Below are 20177 nucleotides of genomic sequence, written 5' to 3'. Positions count from 1 at the left end.
CGGATCCATGCTAATATCCTCTAATGATCTGGATGGGAAATACTAGAATGTTCTTTTTTCTTATCAATAGGAAAGGAGAAAATGGGATGGTACTTACCATGTGCTTTATTGGCTTGTAAAAGCAAATGAGTCCACAGACTTTTAACCAGTTGATGATGGCCCTTGTTGAGCATCCTCTCCAGTTTCTAAGCTTTTGTATTTTCCCCTCAACATCCAAAGAACAGCTGGAATATCTTCCCCTATCTTTGCCCAAAAAGTTAACTGAACTGTGTTTCACCCAATGTAAACCATTACCTGGAACTAACAGATGACTCTAAAATTGAATTTCTGTATCAAGCACACAGGGACCAAAGCTTATAATTGTTTTTTTATGTCTGGATTATGTCTGACATGGCCTGTGGCTAAAACAAGTTAACTTGACTCTGAACCTTAATCCAGGATGAGAATCATCTCAGCCTATCGCCATTAATGATTTCACACTACACAGTTATAGTGCTATGATTCCGCTTTAGCCGTGCTGGTGAAACATCTATAGCTTCCCCCTTGTCTGCTCAGCTGATATTGCATAGCTATTCTTCTTCGAGACCTGGGCATGGTTTGCATGGCGGGACACCTGTCGGGGTCTCCTATTATTCCAATAAACTCACTGTTAACCTTTGCATTTCCCTTGTTCTGCTGCTTCTTTTCCTTGCTATTCCTGTTTGCCCATTTACCCTCATCTCCCAGAATTCAAGCAGTGGCAAGTGTAAAGAGATGGCAGGTGTAGAGTCTCCTAATTTGGAGGTCTTTAAACAGAGGCTGGACAGCCATCTGTCAAGGTTGCTTTGGTTGTGGGATCCTACATGGCAGGGGTTGGACTGGATGGCCCTTGTGGCCGCTTCCAACCCTATGATTCTATAATTCTATGATTTGCTGCAGAAAACCTTGCTCTTTCTTTCTGAGTTGGTGTATAACTAGGGGCCAGAGGCAAGATTCATGCAAATGTTGCAGACTGGCATGAAAAGACTGCCTGGGGGCAGAGTCAGGGCACAGAATCCATATGACACATGGCCCGGCTCCACCCCAGGCCAGTGTGATGCCATATGCCACACTGCATGGTACATGGCATCACGGCGCTCCTCTGGTGCTGCATCCACATGACCGACTGACCGAAGGCGCGCCATAAAGCTGCAGTGCTGCGGCCATCTCGCTCTTTGCAGGGTACAAAAAGGAACCACAATTGGGGGTTCCTTTTTGCACTCTGAAAAAGCCTGCCCTCAAGAGCCGGTTGCTAAAACCATAACCTTTCCTGTGTCTTCGGGCTGAACTTCTCTTATTCAGATGGGTTGCCAGAAATTACCGAGAAGGAACCAAGCTTATAACTAGCCATGAGCTCTTCATGCCGAGCTGGTGTGCTGCCACCTTCCATTTGCTGCTGGCTGCACAGAGAAAGGAAAATAGATTACAGTATTTATATCATCTTCCAGTGAGTTTGTGGCCTCCCATTGGAATATAATCCACTTCTGTGATGGAATAAAGCACTGATTTTGCATATTAAGTTGCCTGCTGCTGTGAAGAGCAAGTGGAGGCAGTGAGCAGGCAACTGGCCAGTTGCTTGAATGTGTCTTCCCCCTTTTCTCTAATATGGTAAATGGGATGCTGTTTGTTTTGGGCAGGAATGGGTGGCATGCATATCAGTGGGGTGATGGTCTATTCTGCATTTTACTCTACTCCCAAATTATTTCATTGCCTTTAAAGTTCAGACTAAAACCCAAAGTTGATTCATAATCACATTAACATGGGAGCAACATGTCTCATCCAAGGGGTTGCCATGAGGTTGATCTGAAGAGAGTTAGCCATAAACTAGGCTGTTACACAGGCAATTTGGTATCTGGATGAACTGTACTAATTTAACATGTCCAGAGAAGGATGACTAGGATGATGAAAGATCTGGAAACCAAACCTGATGAGGACTGACTGGAGGAGCTAGGTATACTTATCTTGATTCATTCAAGAGAATCTTGAAAAAAGAAGACTTTTTTTGACTGATATGATAGCCATTTTTAAATATCCAAAAGGATGTCATATAGAAAATGGAGCAAACTTGTTTTTGTTTTGATTTTTTTTGCTGCTCCAGGGATTAGAACACAAACAAATTGATTCAATTTACATTAAAAAAAGAAATTCCAGCTAAACATTAGGAAGTGATTCTTTAATGTAAGAACTGTTTGACAGTGGAATAGACAGCCTCAGAGGGTGGTGCACTCTCTGTCTTTGGAGGTCTTTGAACAGAAATTGGAGGGAATCTCTTAGGAGTACTTTACTTGTGCATTCTTGCATGGCTGGGGCTTGAACTGATAGCCCTTATGGACCCTTTGAAGTCTAAGATTCTGTGATTCTATGAAGTGTTGATAATCTGGCCCTAGGAGTAAGTAACAACCACTAATTTGCTTGACTTATTTTGCATGTTTCATGCAAAACTGGGACTCTGGGCACTTGGCAATGAGGTTTGCTGCTGGCAAGTGGCAAGTGGAGATTGCCAGGCAGTGGTTCATGATGCCAGTCCTCACAGTGTCAGCAATAGGTCTGATGAAAAATCCATCCTCTTCCACTGTCCTATTATCTTTGGGCTGTTTGATACCTTCCAGCAGTGCCTTTTTATTTAAAGGGGTCACTTTCTATGGTAGGCTCAGATTCCACTGCACTGTAGTCCTTTCCTTCACCATTACTTAGACAGAGCACCATATCAACCAAATGGGGTTGAATTGATGAGATGTTGGGAAGCAAAGCATTGCATCAGGTCTTCTCAGTGTGTGGGTGAATATGTCCTGGACTCTTTTTGTGCCTCCCACGCAACAATTGTAGCAGAGTGGTTATTCTTGTGACCTCCTCCTCCCATATGTCCATAGAAGAAGACCAGACTCGGTCCTTTGTAATGCCAAACAGACCACGATTACATCCCGCTTCTTCTGCTTGTGGTTCTTGGCCCAGGGGCGGCCAAATCTCCAAGGAAGGAGCATTGCAACTCCTGCCCCTTCTCTCCACTCCACTCCCAGGTGCTGCTCTCTGACATAGTCCCTGATTTGGAGCCAAGGATGCTGCTGAGAGGCTATAGTGGAGCGCTGACATCGCAGCTGTGGTTGCCATAGCATTCGGGGTGTTCCTGGCTCATTCTGTAAGGTCGGCGTGCTTAATTAGCTTCCAGCTAAGACCCTTGAAATGAGACGCAGAGTGGAATGATCAACCAGGGAAGGCAGGCAGGCTTGAACGAGCTATTAATCCAGGTTAACAGTTGAGCTGCTGTCATAGAATTGTAGATAGGAGGGACCTCCCCAAGAATCACAGTATTATGGAAGGGACCATAAGGGTCATCCAAACCAATCTCATGCCATGCAGAAGTTGTTGGAATTTTCTTTCTTGAGATTCGTTGGAAAACTCAAAAAACAGGAGAGATTGCTCAATCTCACCAACAAAGCAAACACAGCAAAATATAGGTGAGAAGAAAACCAGGGGCCTGAACAGACAGGCCAAAATAAAGCTGCTTCGGGTCATTTTGGAGGTATGCTGTTTAAATGACACATGCATCTTAAGAGGCCAGAAGCTGTGCCAAAGCTGCACTGTAATCCTTAGGACTGGAGTATGGCTTTGGCATGGTTTCCAGCCTCTTAGGATGCAAGCAGCATATAAATAACATATCTCCAAAGTGACCTGAAGCAGCTTTATTTTGGCCTATCTGTTTGGGCCCCAGGTCCACTTTATCTCCCAGTCCCACATGTCCCCAAATTAAAATGAAGTCCTTTGGTAGAATAAAATAAAAACAAGTTTACTTACGAACATCACATGCATAAAGACACAGGTCTAACGTCATGTTGCAAAGAAAATTGAGGCAAAAAAAGTCGACTGTGTGCTTCTTAAGAAAGTTTCCTTCAGCGTGCAAGAGAGGACATGCCTCTGGAGATGAACAAAAAGAAAAGAAGAAGAGATTCTCTGAAGGGACAAATGGTAAGGTGTGCTCTTAGTAAACAGGAAAGGTGGAGGGGCTGTTAGTAAGCAATAAAACTACTATAGACATGCATTTATATTTCTAGAAGGTCTCAGCATGCAAAGCTGCTATATATCCCAACAGAAGTACATAACTAAAACACACTTTTCCCCAGAACAGCAGAAAACAAGCTTGCCCCATCTTCAATATGACATCCTTTCAGATCTTTAAAGATGGTTATCGTGTCATCTGTCCTCTTCTCCAAGTTAAACATACCCAGTTCCCTTAGCTGTGCCTCAAAAGGCTTGGTTTCCATATCTTTTACCATCTTGGTGGATGTGTTCCAGCATACCAACGTCCTTCTTGAGCTGTGGTGCCCGGAACTGGACAATACTTTACCTGCCATGACTCAGTGCTGTGGAATTCTGGGAGCTGTAGTTTGTTGTGTCATCAGAGCTCTCTGTCAGAGAAGGCTAAATATCCCACAGAACAACAAACCCCTGAATTCCATAGCACTGGGCATGACAGTTAAAGTGGCGTGAAACTGCATTATTTCTGCAGTGCAGATGCAGCCTTGGTTGTAGCACTGAGTGGTGAAAGGATGCAATGCTCTCCCCTTTGAGGCCAGACTGGCACCAACACTGGCTTCATTTTGGCACCAGGCTAAAACCTGGCTTTCTTTTAAAATGTTAGTGCTTTAACCATGATATCCACTTTGTGCATGTAAACGGTTTTCACTGTTAATTTGCTTAATATATTTTTGGATCATGCATTATTTTGCATTGCTTCACATTTTAAATTGTTTCAGATGGCTTAGATTGATTTCATTGCACACTTAGACCTTTGGATGTGGGAGAAACAACAGCAGCAAAGTGTGACAATAAATACAGTTGTAATTGCAATGATTACGAAAATTGACACTACTTGGAATGGGCTGATGATTGATTTATGGATTTCATGTATGTAATCCAAATCATCGAAGGGAGCAGTTTCACACTCTTTGACATTTCACAGAAGATGTGGCCAAGCAATATAAGGATGTGATCAAGATGACAAAGGGAATTAATAAGGAAGTAGACACAAGCAAGGAGAGGTTGCAGCAGTTTGCTTTTGCTTGAGCCTATTGGGAAGGGGAAGATACTTTCCCCTCTCTCCTCTTTCTCCGGCTGATTTTACTGAGTAGAAACTACTTTTACACTTCAAACTCAATTTTCAGCCATTGAAGTAAGTTGGAGATAGAGGTAGAAAGTGAGAAGAGGGGAGAGAAACTAGGTCATTTTTAAAGCAGCTGGAAAAGTGGGATTACAGGGAATTAATTAGGGACAGTTGGAGGGTATGCAGTTCCAAATGGACCAATACAGATTGAATCTCCCTTATCCAAAATGCTTGGGACCAGAAGTGCTTTGGGATTTGGATTTTTTTCTTTTTTTGGTTTTCAGAATATCAGTATTTGCATATACATACTTAATAAGTTATTCTGGAAATGGCACCCGTCAAAATCCGAAATTCATTTATGTTCCACATGCACTTTATCAACATAGCCTGGAGGTAATTTTATACAGCGTTTTAAGTAATTTTATGCATGAAACAAAATCTGTGTAGAGTAGACTGAACCATCCGAAAGCAAAGATGTCACTACCTCAGCTACCCATGAAACTTAATCTGGTTTTTGGAATATTTTGGGATTCTGGATGAGGGAGACAACCTGGAAAAACATTTCAATGAAATCACCATAGACAGTTTCACAAAATAGCACAACTGGAAAAAGTGAGGCTACTTGGACGTTGCCACATTGCCCAATGATGCTTCACTGTTCCCTTCATTCCTGGATAGGATCTGCATCATTCATGGTCCAAAAGTCCAGCTGATCGCACCTGTTGGACTGTGAAATGAAATGGATAGAACAAGAACAGCAATGATAATTTAACAGCAATAATACTACAGCACCACCACAAACAACAATTTCTCCCCAGCAATGGTCTCTTTTCTTTCAGGTGGGATGGCTGCGTCGGGACCCATGGAAAGTGACTGTTGCATTGACCAGGGAATGGTGGCCCTGAATGGATGTGAATCTGGAATGTCAAGGAGAGCTGGAAGAAATGATCCGACTAATGAAAATGGATCTGAGGAAGCTGGAGCAGGTCTGGCTGTGAAGTTGATGATCGTTTGAAAGTAAGAACACAATACCTATCCTTTGTTTCAATTGACCGGTCTGGTTGCAGCTCCTAGTTGCTACTCCTCACAAGGAAACCAAAGGGTCCCAGGACATCAGGAGCAACCAGGGATGCCGAGGTGTGATGCTCAGAGTTTTCCCTCTCCCAGCCTCATGTGTCCTTCCAACACAGACTAGCAATTTATTATTATTATTATTAGTAGTAGTAGTAGTAGTAGTAGTAGTAGTATCCTGCCTCATCTTTTGAGGATCTCTCTCTCTCATTCTCTCTCCCAGCCCCACATCTCTTCCTAACAGAGACCAGCATATCCTCTCTCCCTGCCCTATATGTCTTCCCAATACAAGCCAGCATAGCAGCTGACTGCATCTAGCTACTGCATTTTCCCCAAGATCTGTAGCTGTTGTTTTATTTTATTCTGTTGAATGCAATAGCTCGCCTGTTTCCATATTAAGTCAGGAGGAAATGGCTGTGAAAGCCAAATGGGATCCAACCCCCCCCCCCTTATTGCAAATGCCACCAAAAAAGGTCACCGCACCCAGGATGAAATCTGTCCCCGGGGCTGAGTTTTGTTTGCAAGTTAATTTGCATGTTAAGCTTATATGACTCAATCCGCAACAGCACACCTACCTTGTTTGACAGCAAGTAATTAGATTGGGTATTCAGTGTTTTACAATTCTTAATGCTCACAGCTCGATTCGGTTTTTATTTTCTGGGGTTTCAATTAAGCTATTAACACATTTTATGATTTAGAAAATTGTAAACAAACAAATGCAAAATAAAAGAGAGAGCGTATTTTCCAGCGGGTAAATTTGAAATGTTTTCGATCACTCCAGGAGGCAGGAAGAGAAATAGTGATGTCTATTTTATACTGAGATGGACTTCTTCAAGTGTGTGTGAGTGTGCATGACACTAGAAAAGTGGGATTTTAACAAGATAAAAGCAACTTTGGCCGTACTTATCACATGATATTGTGTCCGTACTACTGTTGCCTTGTGTTTCATTTATTATTACAGTGCCCTTTTCATTGAAAGGGACAAAGAGAACTATAGGATAGTCAATGCAGAGACACAGAAGACAACAAAAATGTATACAAAGGTCTGAGAAATCAGAGGAAAATTTAAACCAAGAGTGGTGATCCTGTGACCAGCCGGAGGATCACTACATGACCAAGAAGAAATAAAGAAGACAATGGAAAAAAATACACCAAAGGGATGACAGGATGACAGATTCATTCCAGGAAGAACCATTTGAAGATGAACTCACAATTTTAGAAAGTGAAGTAGAAGCTGCACTCAAGACACTTGGGAGAAATAAATCACCAGAAACAGATGGCACACCAGTAGATCTGTTCCAAGCTAAAGAGACATAATCCACTCCAATTGTTACTAAAATCTGCCAGCAAATATATAAAACAAAGCAATGGCCCACAGACTGCAAACAATCAATATACATCCAAGTCCCCAAGAAAGGGGAGACCAGGGATGGCAGTGACCACCAGGACACTGCATTAAATTCCAACGCAAGCAAAGTGTTGCTAAAAAAAGAAAAGACTTCTATTGTATATGGAGTGAGAAATGTCAGATGCCCAAACTGGGTCCAGAAAAGGCATTAAAGAATTGCAGAAGAAAATCCGCCTGTGCTTTATAGATTGTAGCAAAACCTTTGATTGTGTTACTCATTGCTAAACTATGCGTTGCTTTTAAACAACATTTTTTATTGTCCTGGTGCATAGCTAATACTCAGGACAAGAGGTCACTGTCAAGTTGTCAAGTCAGAACACAGAGAAATGGAACAGTTTGTCATTGGCGAGGGAATCGGGCACAGCAGCATTTTATCAGCGTATCTAATTTATACGCTAAACATACCGTACAGAAAACTGGATCAGACTTGGAGGAACGTGCCCTAAAACCTGGAGGAAGGGACATCAAGATATGCAGATGACACCACTTTGGCAAAAAAATAGCAAAGACTTGGAACAACTTTTGAAGAAGGGCAAGAAAGACAAGCAAAGGCAGGGACACAGTTTGTGTATAAATTTATTTTTACTGGCATGGTTGTATATACAGACTGAAAATGCTAGACTAAAACCAAACCGGGAACCGTTATGCGACAGGGAACTTTGAGAACAAGCAGGAACTTCATTGCTCCTTGCTGATCAGAAAATGTCCACATGAACTCCCCCTTTAACTGAATGGTTTTGGGATTCCAGTCTGAGCAACCATTTCTCCCAACACAACTTAATTACACCAGTCTCAAAAGTAATGTTCCCAGTTATGAATTTTAATTTCTGCTGCTTTATATCAACACCGCTTTTAGAAATGAGCAATTGCACAAGTTTCTTCCTCCATTAACCAGGGATTAAGCGGTTGCTGGGGACTTAGGGATCACACACAGTCCCAGCAACTGCAGGTGGCTGAGCCCCCAGGCTGCTGCTTTGCCTTGCCTTTCCTACCTGACCACAAGATAAGGATGGAAATGATTTCTTAATTACTCATTCCCAAGAAACCCCACTAGGAAGAAGACAACACTACACAATTTTCTCCCGGCGTTAAACAACGTGAAGTGTTGCACAGTCCATTTTTGGTGTGCCAAAGAAAGAAAAGAAAAGTGTCATGTGCAACCTCCGCCCCTTAGGGTTTTTGTATGTGAAAAAGGTGCAATTTTCTCAGCAGAATAATTCCTGCACAGCGCTTTGGGATGACTGAGTATTGGAAAAATACTGAAGAGGGATATTCATTTTCTCCTGCAGCAGGGAGAAAACTATTTTTGAAATCCATCCTTGCATGCAAGGATTTGTATTTCTACTGCAAGATGCCAAAGTAAACCTATTCTGCTGCTTCTGTTGCTTTTTATGCCTCACCTGCATAACACACAGAGGCTTCTCTGACCCATGAGGTCAGTCCAACCTGGCAAGATGAACAAGGCTTGCTTGGATCTTTCTTGCTGTCTTCACGAACTTTGGTCCGTTCTTCAGCATGACTTCTCTTTGCTTATTCTTCTTCAGGGAACAGAGGGAAAAGATGGAGGGAGAGGCATCATGTTTGCCTTGCAGTCATCCTGTAGTCTCCAGAACAATGCTCTGCACAGTCTTCCATCTAGTCTCTCTTCCAAAGCATTTTCTGTTCTGCTTTTTTTCTATCCTGCCTTTGAGATTAACTGAGTCGAAAATATTTTCATCATAAGCCTTTGTGGACTTGGTCTATCTTACCAGATGCATGGAATGAAGCACTTGTGGGCAGACATTTAGACCAATGGATGGGCAGGGCATTGTGTGAATAGCAATAGGAATCAGAGATATTGATGCATCTGCATGCATCTGAGAAAGTAGACTCATTCTGTGAAAGTGGTTATAGCTTATTTCACTCAGATAGGCGCATTACAGACTGCCCAGAAGGGGCAGTCTGCTGCCGCCTTCATTTGCAGCACGGAGGAGCCCCAGCATCCAAACCATGAGGCTCCTCCACGCTGCAAATAAGAAGCACCAAAATGGCGCCTCTTTGCGGTGCGGATATGACGCCGTCATATGTGCTGCGCAATGTGTGGACGCAGCACATCCACTACATAAACATGGCAGCCCCCATGTGGAACGGGCGCCACCATTTTGTACGGACTCGGTCTGTATTAGGGTTAGGGGTGTCCGGAAGTGATGCCCCTTTCCAATCCTAATACGGACCCAGTCCATACTTTATGCCCGTTTGTAACAGGCCATAGTTTCAAAGATTCTACAACATCCCTTTGCAAAGTAATAGAAATGCCAAACATGTGAATAAGGTGATGGGGGGGCACCTTTAGTTTTAACAATGATTGTAAAGAGAAGGGTCTACATAAAGCCAAGATGAATAGTTAAACATATTAATAGAAGAAGAAGTTCTTGGTTTGGCATGTGGTATGGGCTGAGGTCTAGAAGAGAGAGGTGATAAAGCAGGCATGAGAGCCTGTGTGTGGCTGGGATGTCAAACAGTGTTATGAAATGTGCAGTGTGTCAAGAAACCATTGTTTCTGTACAAACTACTGGAGGGTGTGGATATATCCTAATTTAGCTGTTTCTCTTTCCAATACTGTATCCCTTTGACGTTTTTCTATTCAAATACCTCTTTTGGGGTATTCCCATTTCTAAGGTCTGATTTATGTCCATTTATCCTGTGCTATACATGCAGGCCTAAGATGCAGGGTCTAAGAATGCAGGATGGTGGAGTAGGACATTGGCAACTTACCCTTTACACACACACACACACACACACACACACACACACACACACAGGTTCAACATGGATGCTGTAAAGCACTCAAAGCACAGAAAATCCTGCTTGTTTTGACAGGAAGCCTCTGTGCAATTTATCTGTGGATTTACGCCCTTCTGTGGACGTTCCCGAAATGGTGAAATGGCTGCCAGAATTCCAAGGGATGGATGGCGGTTGACTGACCCCATTCATCTTAAGATTTTTTGTCCGTTTTCTTGGCTCTCTGACAGCCAAATGTCAGGCTGCCAGTTCCGCACATTTTGTGGCATAACCCTGTCTTCACAAAAAATCAATTTTGAAGAAATGCTTGTTACAAGCATCCATTTCCGACATGGCCTGAGCTGAACTCTGATATGTGAGGACCTTAGGAATGGCTTTCCCTCTATCCAAGAGAGAAGGAAAGTTAGCAATTGTTTCTACCATGGCATTGCATGTTAGGATGAGAAACTGTTTGGCACAGTAGAATGCTCTCTTTGTATCTACAGACCCTGGGCAATGTCTGATTTGAATAGCATCCAATCTGGTCTCTTTTAGAAAAAAGGAGAGTGTAGGATAAAATCATCGGCCTCTAAAGAACTCCCAAAGAAATCCCATGTTCTTAACATGCTACCTTGCTCTGGTCTTCTGAGAAGACTGAGAAGACAGAATGCCCTGCTATGGATCAGGCATTGTTCAAAGCAGATGCAAGCATGACCTGATCTCTCATTCTTCACGGATCTAAAGAGTAATAAAACAGAATTGATGCAGTTTGACACCGCTTTAACTGCCATGATTCAATACAGTGCACCCGTGTTTTACGCGGGCATGCCATACGCGCCTTTCAGCATATGCTGAAAGCCACACTGGAAGAGCCTGTTGTGCGCCCCAGAAGAACTAATGGAGTGCATGCCCATGGCGTGTGCGAACCGCCCCACCGCCGCCCACCACAGGCGCAAGCCCCACTACTTCCTATGGGGCTTCAGCATACGCTGATTTCCCCTTACGCAGAGGGATCCGGAATGCACTGTACTATGGAATCCTGGGATTTGTAGTTTTTTTTAGCTATTTAACCTTCTCTGTCGGAGAGTTCTGGAGCTATAATAAATTACAAATCCCAGGATTCCATTGGATGGCTCCATGGCAGTTACAATGGTGTCAAACTGCATTAATTCTGCAGCATGGCAGCAGCCTTTGTTTCTCTGGGGAATTCTAGCCTGGAATGGAAAGCAGACTCCTCTGACTGGTAGTTGCCTTTCTGTCTCTTTAACCCCAAGATACCTGAAGACTCTTCTGGTCCATTGAGCATCTGGCCCACTTGGAATTGTCTCACCAGTTTACCATGTGCCTTCAAGTGGAACCATCTGGGATCAATGTGCAGGGATGCAAAGTCATGCCCTCCAGGTAGCGCCACATGCTCCCAATATCTCCTTGGCAGTCAGTCACAGGAGGGTGTTCAGCACAGTGGCACCTACTCTGCTGGCACGCTCTTCCCATCAAAACTTTGACACGCACTAGCTGTTTTTAGTGTTTGCCACAGGTTGAAACATATTTATTTAAGCAAGCTTTCCTTATTCCTTATGCAACTCAACATCTATTTCTTGGACTTCAAAAGGAATTTATGTGTTGTCTTCTCTGTTTTTGTACACTGTGTATATTTCCCATTTTATTGATGTAGACTGCTTTGAAATTTTTAGATATAAGCAATACATCAGTGTTTGTGAATAAATAAATGCCAGGCGCATTTCCAAAGTTCATCTTCTCAGAGGATTTTCTGGCTTAATGAACCACCTTTGCCCTTGCCTTTCTTCCCAAACTTTCATAAAGAACCATGTTCCTTGGAAAACAAGTGCAGCAATTAGAGAAAACTGCCATTTAACTTTGTGTTTGTTTTCAGACGCACGTTTGAAGCCTCTCTCATCCTCCGGAGCTTAAGCAAAAACTCTTTATCTACTCCCTCCTGTCCCTTTACACTAGACTCTAACACCCTGGGCATCAGGTGGCAGTGAAACGAAAGGATTATCTATTTTATGGGCATTAATTAGTACTGAAATATTAAACGGCTATCAGATACCCAGGCTAAATGAATTGGAACCAGATGTTTCTAGGAGTTAGATCGACAGAGATGTGCCTATTTATACACTGTTAATGGGTCATTACCCCGGAGCCAGGAGAGGCCAGAGTAACTGCCAATAAATAGATACTGAGAATTAGAATAATCCAAGCGCAGGTTGCCAGTTTCAGGTGGATACAAGGCAGGAAGGTTTCTCTCCGGTAGTCAATGGGGAAGGAAGCAAAGGTGGAAAGTGTGGTGGAAAAGGCAGCCACAAAGGCTTCTGGTTACTGTTGGAATGGGTCGGTGTGTGGGGATCTGTGTGCGTGTGTGTACAGACGCACGTGCTTCTGACTTCAAGGCTTTTCCGTCCCGGGTTGACGGCATTACATCTTTATAGGCAAGTGGTGTGCACAGCGACTTGTCTGCGATAATTAGCCCCTGTTCAGATGAAAGCACACGCCACATCCAAGGTCTCGCCTCACCTTCAAAGGGCTTCACAGATGTTAACCAGAAACGCTTGGCACTGTGTCAGCTGCATGCGGTGCCCAAAATAACTCCAGGTGCCTTAATCTGGGGTTTGTCCTCTGCTGGAACTTTTTATGTATTTCTCATTGCCTTGGATGAATTGAGAACACGCCGTCGGGATGCGTGTGAGGTTTTTCAACAGAGGACGGATGGCCAACTGTCGGGAGGGCTTTGATTGTGTGTTCCTGCATGGCAGGGGGTTGGACTGGATGACCCTTGGGGTCTCTTCCAACTCTTTGGATTCTGTAATTTGGAACCGGCAGCAAAAAAGGGAAGGGTGGCAGCATAAGCACTGTTGTTTCTGTTCTAGAGCTCCAGATGGGGAGAAGGGAACCCACTCTGGAGTAATATCCATTTCTTTGTCTTTGGGTGCAGCCATGTAGCAGAAATCATCCAGTTTGACACCACCTTTAACTCTATCATGTAGAATCCTGGGATTTGTAGTTTGGTGAAGCACAAGAGCTCTCTGACAGATCAAGCTGAATACCTTAACAAATTACAGTTTCAGGATTTCACAGGATAGAGTCATGGCAGTTAAAATGATATCAAACTGCTTTAATTCTGCAGTGTGGCTGAACCCTTAGTCCAATCCCAAGCTCCAGACGTGGAATCTCTGCAATGTCATCATGAAGGCAGCAATGATGAGGCACAGATTTGTATTTCTCTAGCCTCCCTTGTCTGCTTCTAGTTCAAGGCTTGTCCAGTTTATCCACCAAGTTCTGTTGTCTTCACCAATGAAGCAAGGGCCTTGTAAATGAAGCAAGGTTCCCTGTGGGATATGCCAGAAGGTGTACTCTAGCCAATATGAAATGATCCAGTAAAATCCATGAAGGATGAGTCTTTTCTGTTTATAGGAATTAGCATCTTTCCAGATAGTCCACCACCAATATGCTGTGGAAGCTGTCTATTATGTTGCAGGAAATAAGTTTGGGGAAAGTCGGGTGTGTGAACACTAAACTCAGGGCCTCAATTTTGTTCCAATTTTGCTCTGTCAAAAAAGTTGGATCTTTCATTCGCCAGCATGGCTTTCTCATTTTTCCTGGATTTAGTAGGGGAAGGAATTCCTCTTCAGGTGTCAGAACACCCCCATCTCTCCCTGAAGAGCCCCAAAGAGTTTGGAGTGGTTCCTCTTGCATTTTCTTTCTTAACAGATCACTGAACCATGCTTCAGTGCTTCTACAACCACAACAGCCTGTAACTCAGTGGCCAGACAGGCTAAGGAGCAAAGATGTATTCCAACCAGTATCCTCCAAAGAGCTGCTGTCAAGTAGTGTGCAGAATCTGGAACATTTAGAGACACATTAATCTCTCCTTTTCACACTGTTGTCCTCACCAGACTCCTGTTCTGGCTAACAGATGCTTTTGACTCTAGTGAGGCAGAAGCATAGGGCGAAGTCTTCTACTCAAAGGCTGGGATCCTACAAGTTTGTATTGCTCTGTGCAAGCAATTCTACATCCTTCCACTTCCAGGTAGAAAGAACTCCTACTGCTGTCATTTACCAATGAGGAAGCAAAGGGAGGTTGTTCAGGTCATAGAAAAGCAGTTGATCTCAGCTCCATTGGTGGGGAAGGGAAAAAATGACTGGGGGCCCAAACAGACAGGCCAAAATCAAGCTGCTTCGGGTCACTTTGGAGGTATGCTGTTTAAATGTTGCATGCATCCTAAGACACCAGAAGCCACACTAAAGCCACACTGCAGTCCTAAGGACTGGAGCCCAGCTTTGGCACAGCTTCTGGCCTCTTAGGATGCATGTGTCACTTAAACAGCATACCTCCAAAGTGACCCAAAGCAGCTTTATTTTGGCCTGTCTGTTCATGCCCTGGGTGTCTTTACCTTCCCCAAGTAGCTCAGAGCAGTCAGAGCATTATGATCTAAATCACTTCCCCTCCTTTCTTTCTTCCTGGTAAGAAGGAGTAGTAGCAGCCTCTCCTGGGATCTGACATTGTCAGACATGGAAGATTTTGGGATGGACTGCAAGGCAAGAGAATAGCTCTCTGCAATCCACCCCAAAGGGATTTGCACATCTGTAAGCTGCAGGCACATATGTGGAAGTCACTAACAGGATACTGACCTTAATGTCTACTTCAGCAGTAAATAATTTCTCTCTCCCCATGTAGAGAAGATCATGTGGCTTGTATTTTGATAAGAAAATGCCGCACTTCCCGAATCAGCATTAAGTATCAGAAAGGGCTTTTTTCCTTTGGTATTTGTCCTTCTCTGAATCCTGTGACACACTTCCTTGAAAAGAAAAGGAAAAGGGTAGGCAGGGAGTATGCTCAAGGTGGATATATTAGGGGGAAATTTACAACAACAGCAAAAAAAGAGAGAGCACGATATAAGGGAAAATTGCCAGGGAAAAACATGTCAATTAGGCAGAAATTGTGTGCAAAATGTGTGCATTAGGGGAAAATGCACAAAAAAAGGCACACAAATGTTCCTGTGGCTTTAAAAAAACCTTGAAAATTGATGGGGAAATGGGATGGAAATAAGAGGACTGAGAAAATGAGAAATCATTAAGAAATGCAAAATGGGCTGTTTTATCCATCTCTGTTGCCAGAAGATACATTGAAATTGGCAAATTGGGTGTGTGTGGAGAGAGATGGATGGGTTTGAAGGTCTTTAGAAAGCCGAATCCCAGCCTCTCTCCAATGAGGCTGTATTTCTTTCATTGCCTTCTACAGTGCGCTTGCCAAGGTGACAGCTGGCGGCACCAACCTGGCGCTTGGCCAGCTGCATGAGAAGAAATGGGTCATCTTTCACTTGTCTTCTGGTGGTCCATTTCCTATGGCTCACTGTAATAAACGGATGGATGAGAACTCCTCTTCCTCCTCCCTGTAGACCAAAGACCTCTCAGATCTGTAGATGTGTGTGGTTAAGGGGACCATGTTGAAAATCCAGCTGAATGCAATACAGGTGGCGCTGGAACTCCTGTCTCTTGTCAGGGTGGGGAGAGATACTAGATGCAATGCATGGAAGCATTCCAAGGAGGCTTGTTCAGATTGGATGCCAAGAGGGTTTGCTGAGAGTGGGAATCCTTGGGCATCTGCATTGTAATTGTGACCAGCAGAGGAGACCTTCCTTAGGAGAGGAACTAGGCTCTCTGAAGATGCCAGCCACAGATGCTGGCAAAACATCAGGAATAAACTGTTCTAGAACATGGCCACATAGCCCAAAAAACCCACTAAAAACGAAGGAACTAGGCTGCTTGCCAAGTTATTCATGGATTCTTGGATTCTATGCTTCTATGATGGATGATGATGGCAATTTTTGCTTCCCTGTTTCAGCTTTTTCTACAACACCCTTCTGCTCAAAACTCCCAACAAGTTACACTTACTAATGAATGTCCAATGACTGCAATGAAAGATGTTAAAAACAGTCACAGCATGTAGATATTCAAATGTCCCAAGTGTCAAAGCTTGTTGGATGTTTTAGTGCCTAGAAAAGGGTCTGGGTTTTTTGTGTATGTGTGTGAAGCGGTGGCACAAGAGATGCTTGCGCCTCACTTCAACGCAAAATTAACCATATTGGCATGCTCTCCTGAAATTCATTGCCTCTTACATTCGATGGATTGTTCTCACTCTTCAGTTCCTAAGACAGCTACTTCATTATTAAGAGGCTGCCATTCTTGGCGCTGCAACTCAAGACAAGCTACAAAACAAGAATAATTGGTTCTCATAAATATTCTTCTTTTTCTGACTGCGCCTTCTCCTGTGGTATCTGTTGTGTTTGCCAGCAGCCTGCATACATTATGCACTTTAATAATCCAGTTTCAAACAGTACAAAACATTAATATCTGCGGGCTGATTGTTAGTTTCATACTTCAAATTTCCTTGCAGCTGTGGATGAGTGTTGAGTGGGGTTGACAATTTCAGGGACGCATCATGCTCCCAATGGAGGGGGGAAGCATACATGTGGCTGAAAGACTCTTCCATTGTTCCTCTCTCTGCCTTGCTGTTTTCACCTCTGACTTCCCCATTTTCAGTGCTTCCAAGACTTATGGGAGGCATAAAGGGTAATGTGAGAAAGCTCCCTCTCGCTGTTTCCATTCTTTTTATATAGACATACTACCTGTTAGGAGTGTATTTGGTTTTTAAATTTGGATTCCCTCTAGGGTTTTTCTTCACCAGCCTGATAAGTTAGTCAGCCTCCCTCCGGCATGCTCCGAAACATAGCTTGGAAAAGTTGCTTTTTAGGACAACAACTCTTTTGGCTACGACCAACGGTTCTGGGAACTGTAATTTATTAAAGATATAAAGTAATACAGTATTTACAAAGTCTGCTTGAAGCTAGATTGGATTTGAGATCACCCCATTTTTTTAAAGATCAGGAAAGTATAAAATGCTGCAAAAGAGGGCTTTATGCCGTGCAAAATTTTGGTGTCGTTGTTTCGCACAAGACATAGTCTTTACTGTGCTAATAATAATAATATTTTTGCACAGGAATATTATTTGCTGCCCAGAAAAGCCTGTTTCCTAAGCGGATAAGGTTGTTTTCCATGCAAAAACAATCCCAAGTGAAGTCTCGAGTTGCAAACAGTACTGGTTGTAGTGTTGCAGATTGTTGTCCCATATTTCCATCTTGGGTACAGATACAGAGAATTCACTCAGGTTCTCTGCAGTCTCCTTTGTCAACCTGTCTTCTTAACTAGTATTCAGCTTCTGATACATTGGAAGATTAAAAAGGAATAATTTAACACTATAGTCACAATATCAAGCGGCATTACAAAGGCTTGTTTGGGTGGTGTTCCATCTTAATGTGGACATCTGTACACTACAGGCCACTAGATTGGGTGTGAAACACCCATCTATTGCTTTCTTTTCCCCAGAGAGTTCATCCCAGAGATCAGACATCTGCTTTGCATAGAATCAAATGGGATCTGGAGCTGCAAGACTGACTGGCATTTTTTTCAGTCCTGAGCTTTGTATTGGCTGTTAAGGCCTACTTCTCTCTTGCCCACCTCCAGCGCACATATGGAAATAACCTGCATGCTGTACAATGGCTGTTAATGCTTCAGAAGAGCCTGCTGCTTGTCTACCATAATTGCACATAAAAGCTGTCATTGGGACCATTGCTAAATATTGCTGTCAGCAGTGCCTAGCTTTGCAAGGGGTTAGTTGCTTGCCTCTTCAGTGGTTGGGGTGTTTTGGAAGAAGTGGCTGGGCAAAGCAACCCTCCTTAAGGATGGAAATAAAAGGTGTGGTTCTATTGCCTTTAAGAGGACAGTGGTTAGACCCTTGCCAAGATACCTGGCTTAGACTCTATGGTTTGGGATAACTATCCTACATTTTTCAGATGATTGAGGGGGAACAAGCAGAATCCAGTTAAAGTAGAAGTACAGCAGGGTAGGAAAACTATTCAGTCTGGGTGGCTCCGCTCTGGACCCCACAACAAACTCCAACTCCCAGAATTCCATAGCCTTGAGCCAGGGCAGTTAAAGCGGTGCCAAACTGGGTTATTTCTCCACCGTGGATGCAGCCTGGGAGGAGAGAAGGAAACTTGAATCTCACCCCTGTCCCTGCAACCTGAATCAAAGTGACTAGGAGACTGATAAACATAGAGTGAGAATTATATCCCCAAGCCTCTAATCAACACTACGGCTGGGCTCTGATTAAATAATGTTGTTAGCATTGCTGCTTTTGATTAATCTTCAGTGGCTTAATTTACTTTTAAGGGAGTTCTGCTGATGGCAGTCGCTCTTAAAGGTGGATTTTCAAGGTGGTTTGGACTTCAGCTCCCAGAATCTCTGGGCATTGGCCAAGCTTGCTAAGTCTTCTTGGAACTGTAGACCAAAGCATCTTGAAGACCAATGTTTGAGAACCATTGACTACCAAAACAGCATATATATATATATATATATATATATATCACTCCAAAACAGCTAATTTCTTGTGATATCGATAGAGTACCCGCCATCCTCTTTGGCAGCAGATAGAATAACTCAATGCAGAATGCGATTTCCAGATATTAATGCCATCGCTGCACGCAAGGCAAGTGGTGCCACTCTCGTAAACTGTAGGCAGCCCTGGATGATGGACTAGGCAAGCAGGGAAGAGGCTATAAGGTGTGTCTCCTCTCTTGGGTAGCCGTCGCGTAGCAACTCGCTCGATAGTCCAAGGACATTTTACATTAACTGCGCAGCAGATGATCTGAGAAGTGTACAACATCAGGGTGTGCTTTTAACATACAGCGCGTTTCGCGGAGGGCTGGTTCTCCAGTTAGCAAGACATTAGTGGCTCTAAAGTGTGCTCATAAATAATTTTATCCTTGACTGCTGATTATAGGGAGCATATAACACCCTTGTTCAAAGAACTTCACTACCTATTGGTCCATTTCCAGGAATAATTCAAAGTGCTGGTTATGACTTGTGTGTGTGTGTGTGTGTGTGTGTGTGTGTGTGCACCTTCAAGTTGCCTGTGAACTTACGGTGACCCTATGCATTTCATAGGGTCTTCTTAAGGCAAGGAATACTCAGAGGTGGTTTTATGAGTTCCTTCCTCTGAAATATAGCCTACAGTACCTGGGATTCAATGTGGCCAGTCCATCATTTGTTATCTCTGGACAGTTAGCAGCCTAGATTGTGTGCTTAATGGGCACTGGTCCTTGGACGCTTCCCATCGTAGAAGGGAACTTCAATTTTCTTATTCTGGCGTTTGCTGTGATAGGCGTGACCCAAACATTTGGGCATGACTCCTATTGGTTCATTCCATCTAGAACCGATCCATGGAACAAATTGTGCAATGGTGAGCCACATAATTATAGAATCAAAGAGTTAGAAAGGATCTCAACAACTATCCCCTTGCCATACAAATATATAGTATTTTTAAAAAACCCAAAAGAGAGTCCACCAACCTCTGAGGCTGTTTGTTCCATGCTTGGAATAGCTCTCACATTCAGGAAGTTCTTTCTTTAACATCCATATGGGCTATGGGCTTTACCACATGGGCCTCAGTGTCGTCGCAATCACATTTGTCAGTGAAAACAGAATTACCACTGTTTGTACGCCCACATCATTGCATGTCTTTGAAATCACGGGACTGCTATCATCGCGATCTGTTCCTGACGACCCCTTAAATCCACTTCTCTGCCCTATGCCCTACCCAGCATGCCTTCCAGTTTATTATATTATATTTTATTTTACTGTATTTAGACTTTTACATTAAATTCTGGTGCTCTGCTACTGTGGCCTAAGACAGACTGCCCAAAAATGGCAGTCTGGAGGTGTCCATTTTAACTCCGGAAGGAC

The 20177-nt window shown here is 43.4% G+C and overlaps 1 protein-coding gene across 1 annotated transcript in view; it reads left to right on the top strand.

The window, feature by feature from the left end:
• Positions 1-20177, top strand: part of LOC121915097 (leucine-rich repeat and fibronectin type III domain-containing protein 1-like protein) — a 70522-nt gene that overhangs the window by 34216 nt on the left and 16129 nt on the right. The window contains exon 2 of the mRNA XM_042438950.1: positions 5956-6133. The gene's annotated coding sequence lies outside the window, so the exon portion shown is untranslated. The remainder of the gene's footprint in view (positions 1-5955; positions 6134-20177) is intronic.

The sequence above is a fragment of the Sceloporus undulatus genome, chromosome 9 (genome assembly GCF_019175285.1).
Source record: "Sceloporus undulatus isolate JIND9_A2432 ecotype Alabama chromosome 9, SceUnd_v1.1, whole genome shotgun sequence".
NCBI lineage: Eukaryota > Metazoa > Chordata > Lepidosauria > Squamata > Phrynosomatidae > Sceloporus > Sceloporus undulatus.
This window is presented reverse-complemented; position numbering and strand designations above follow the sequence as displayed.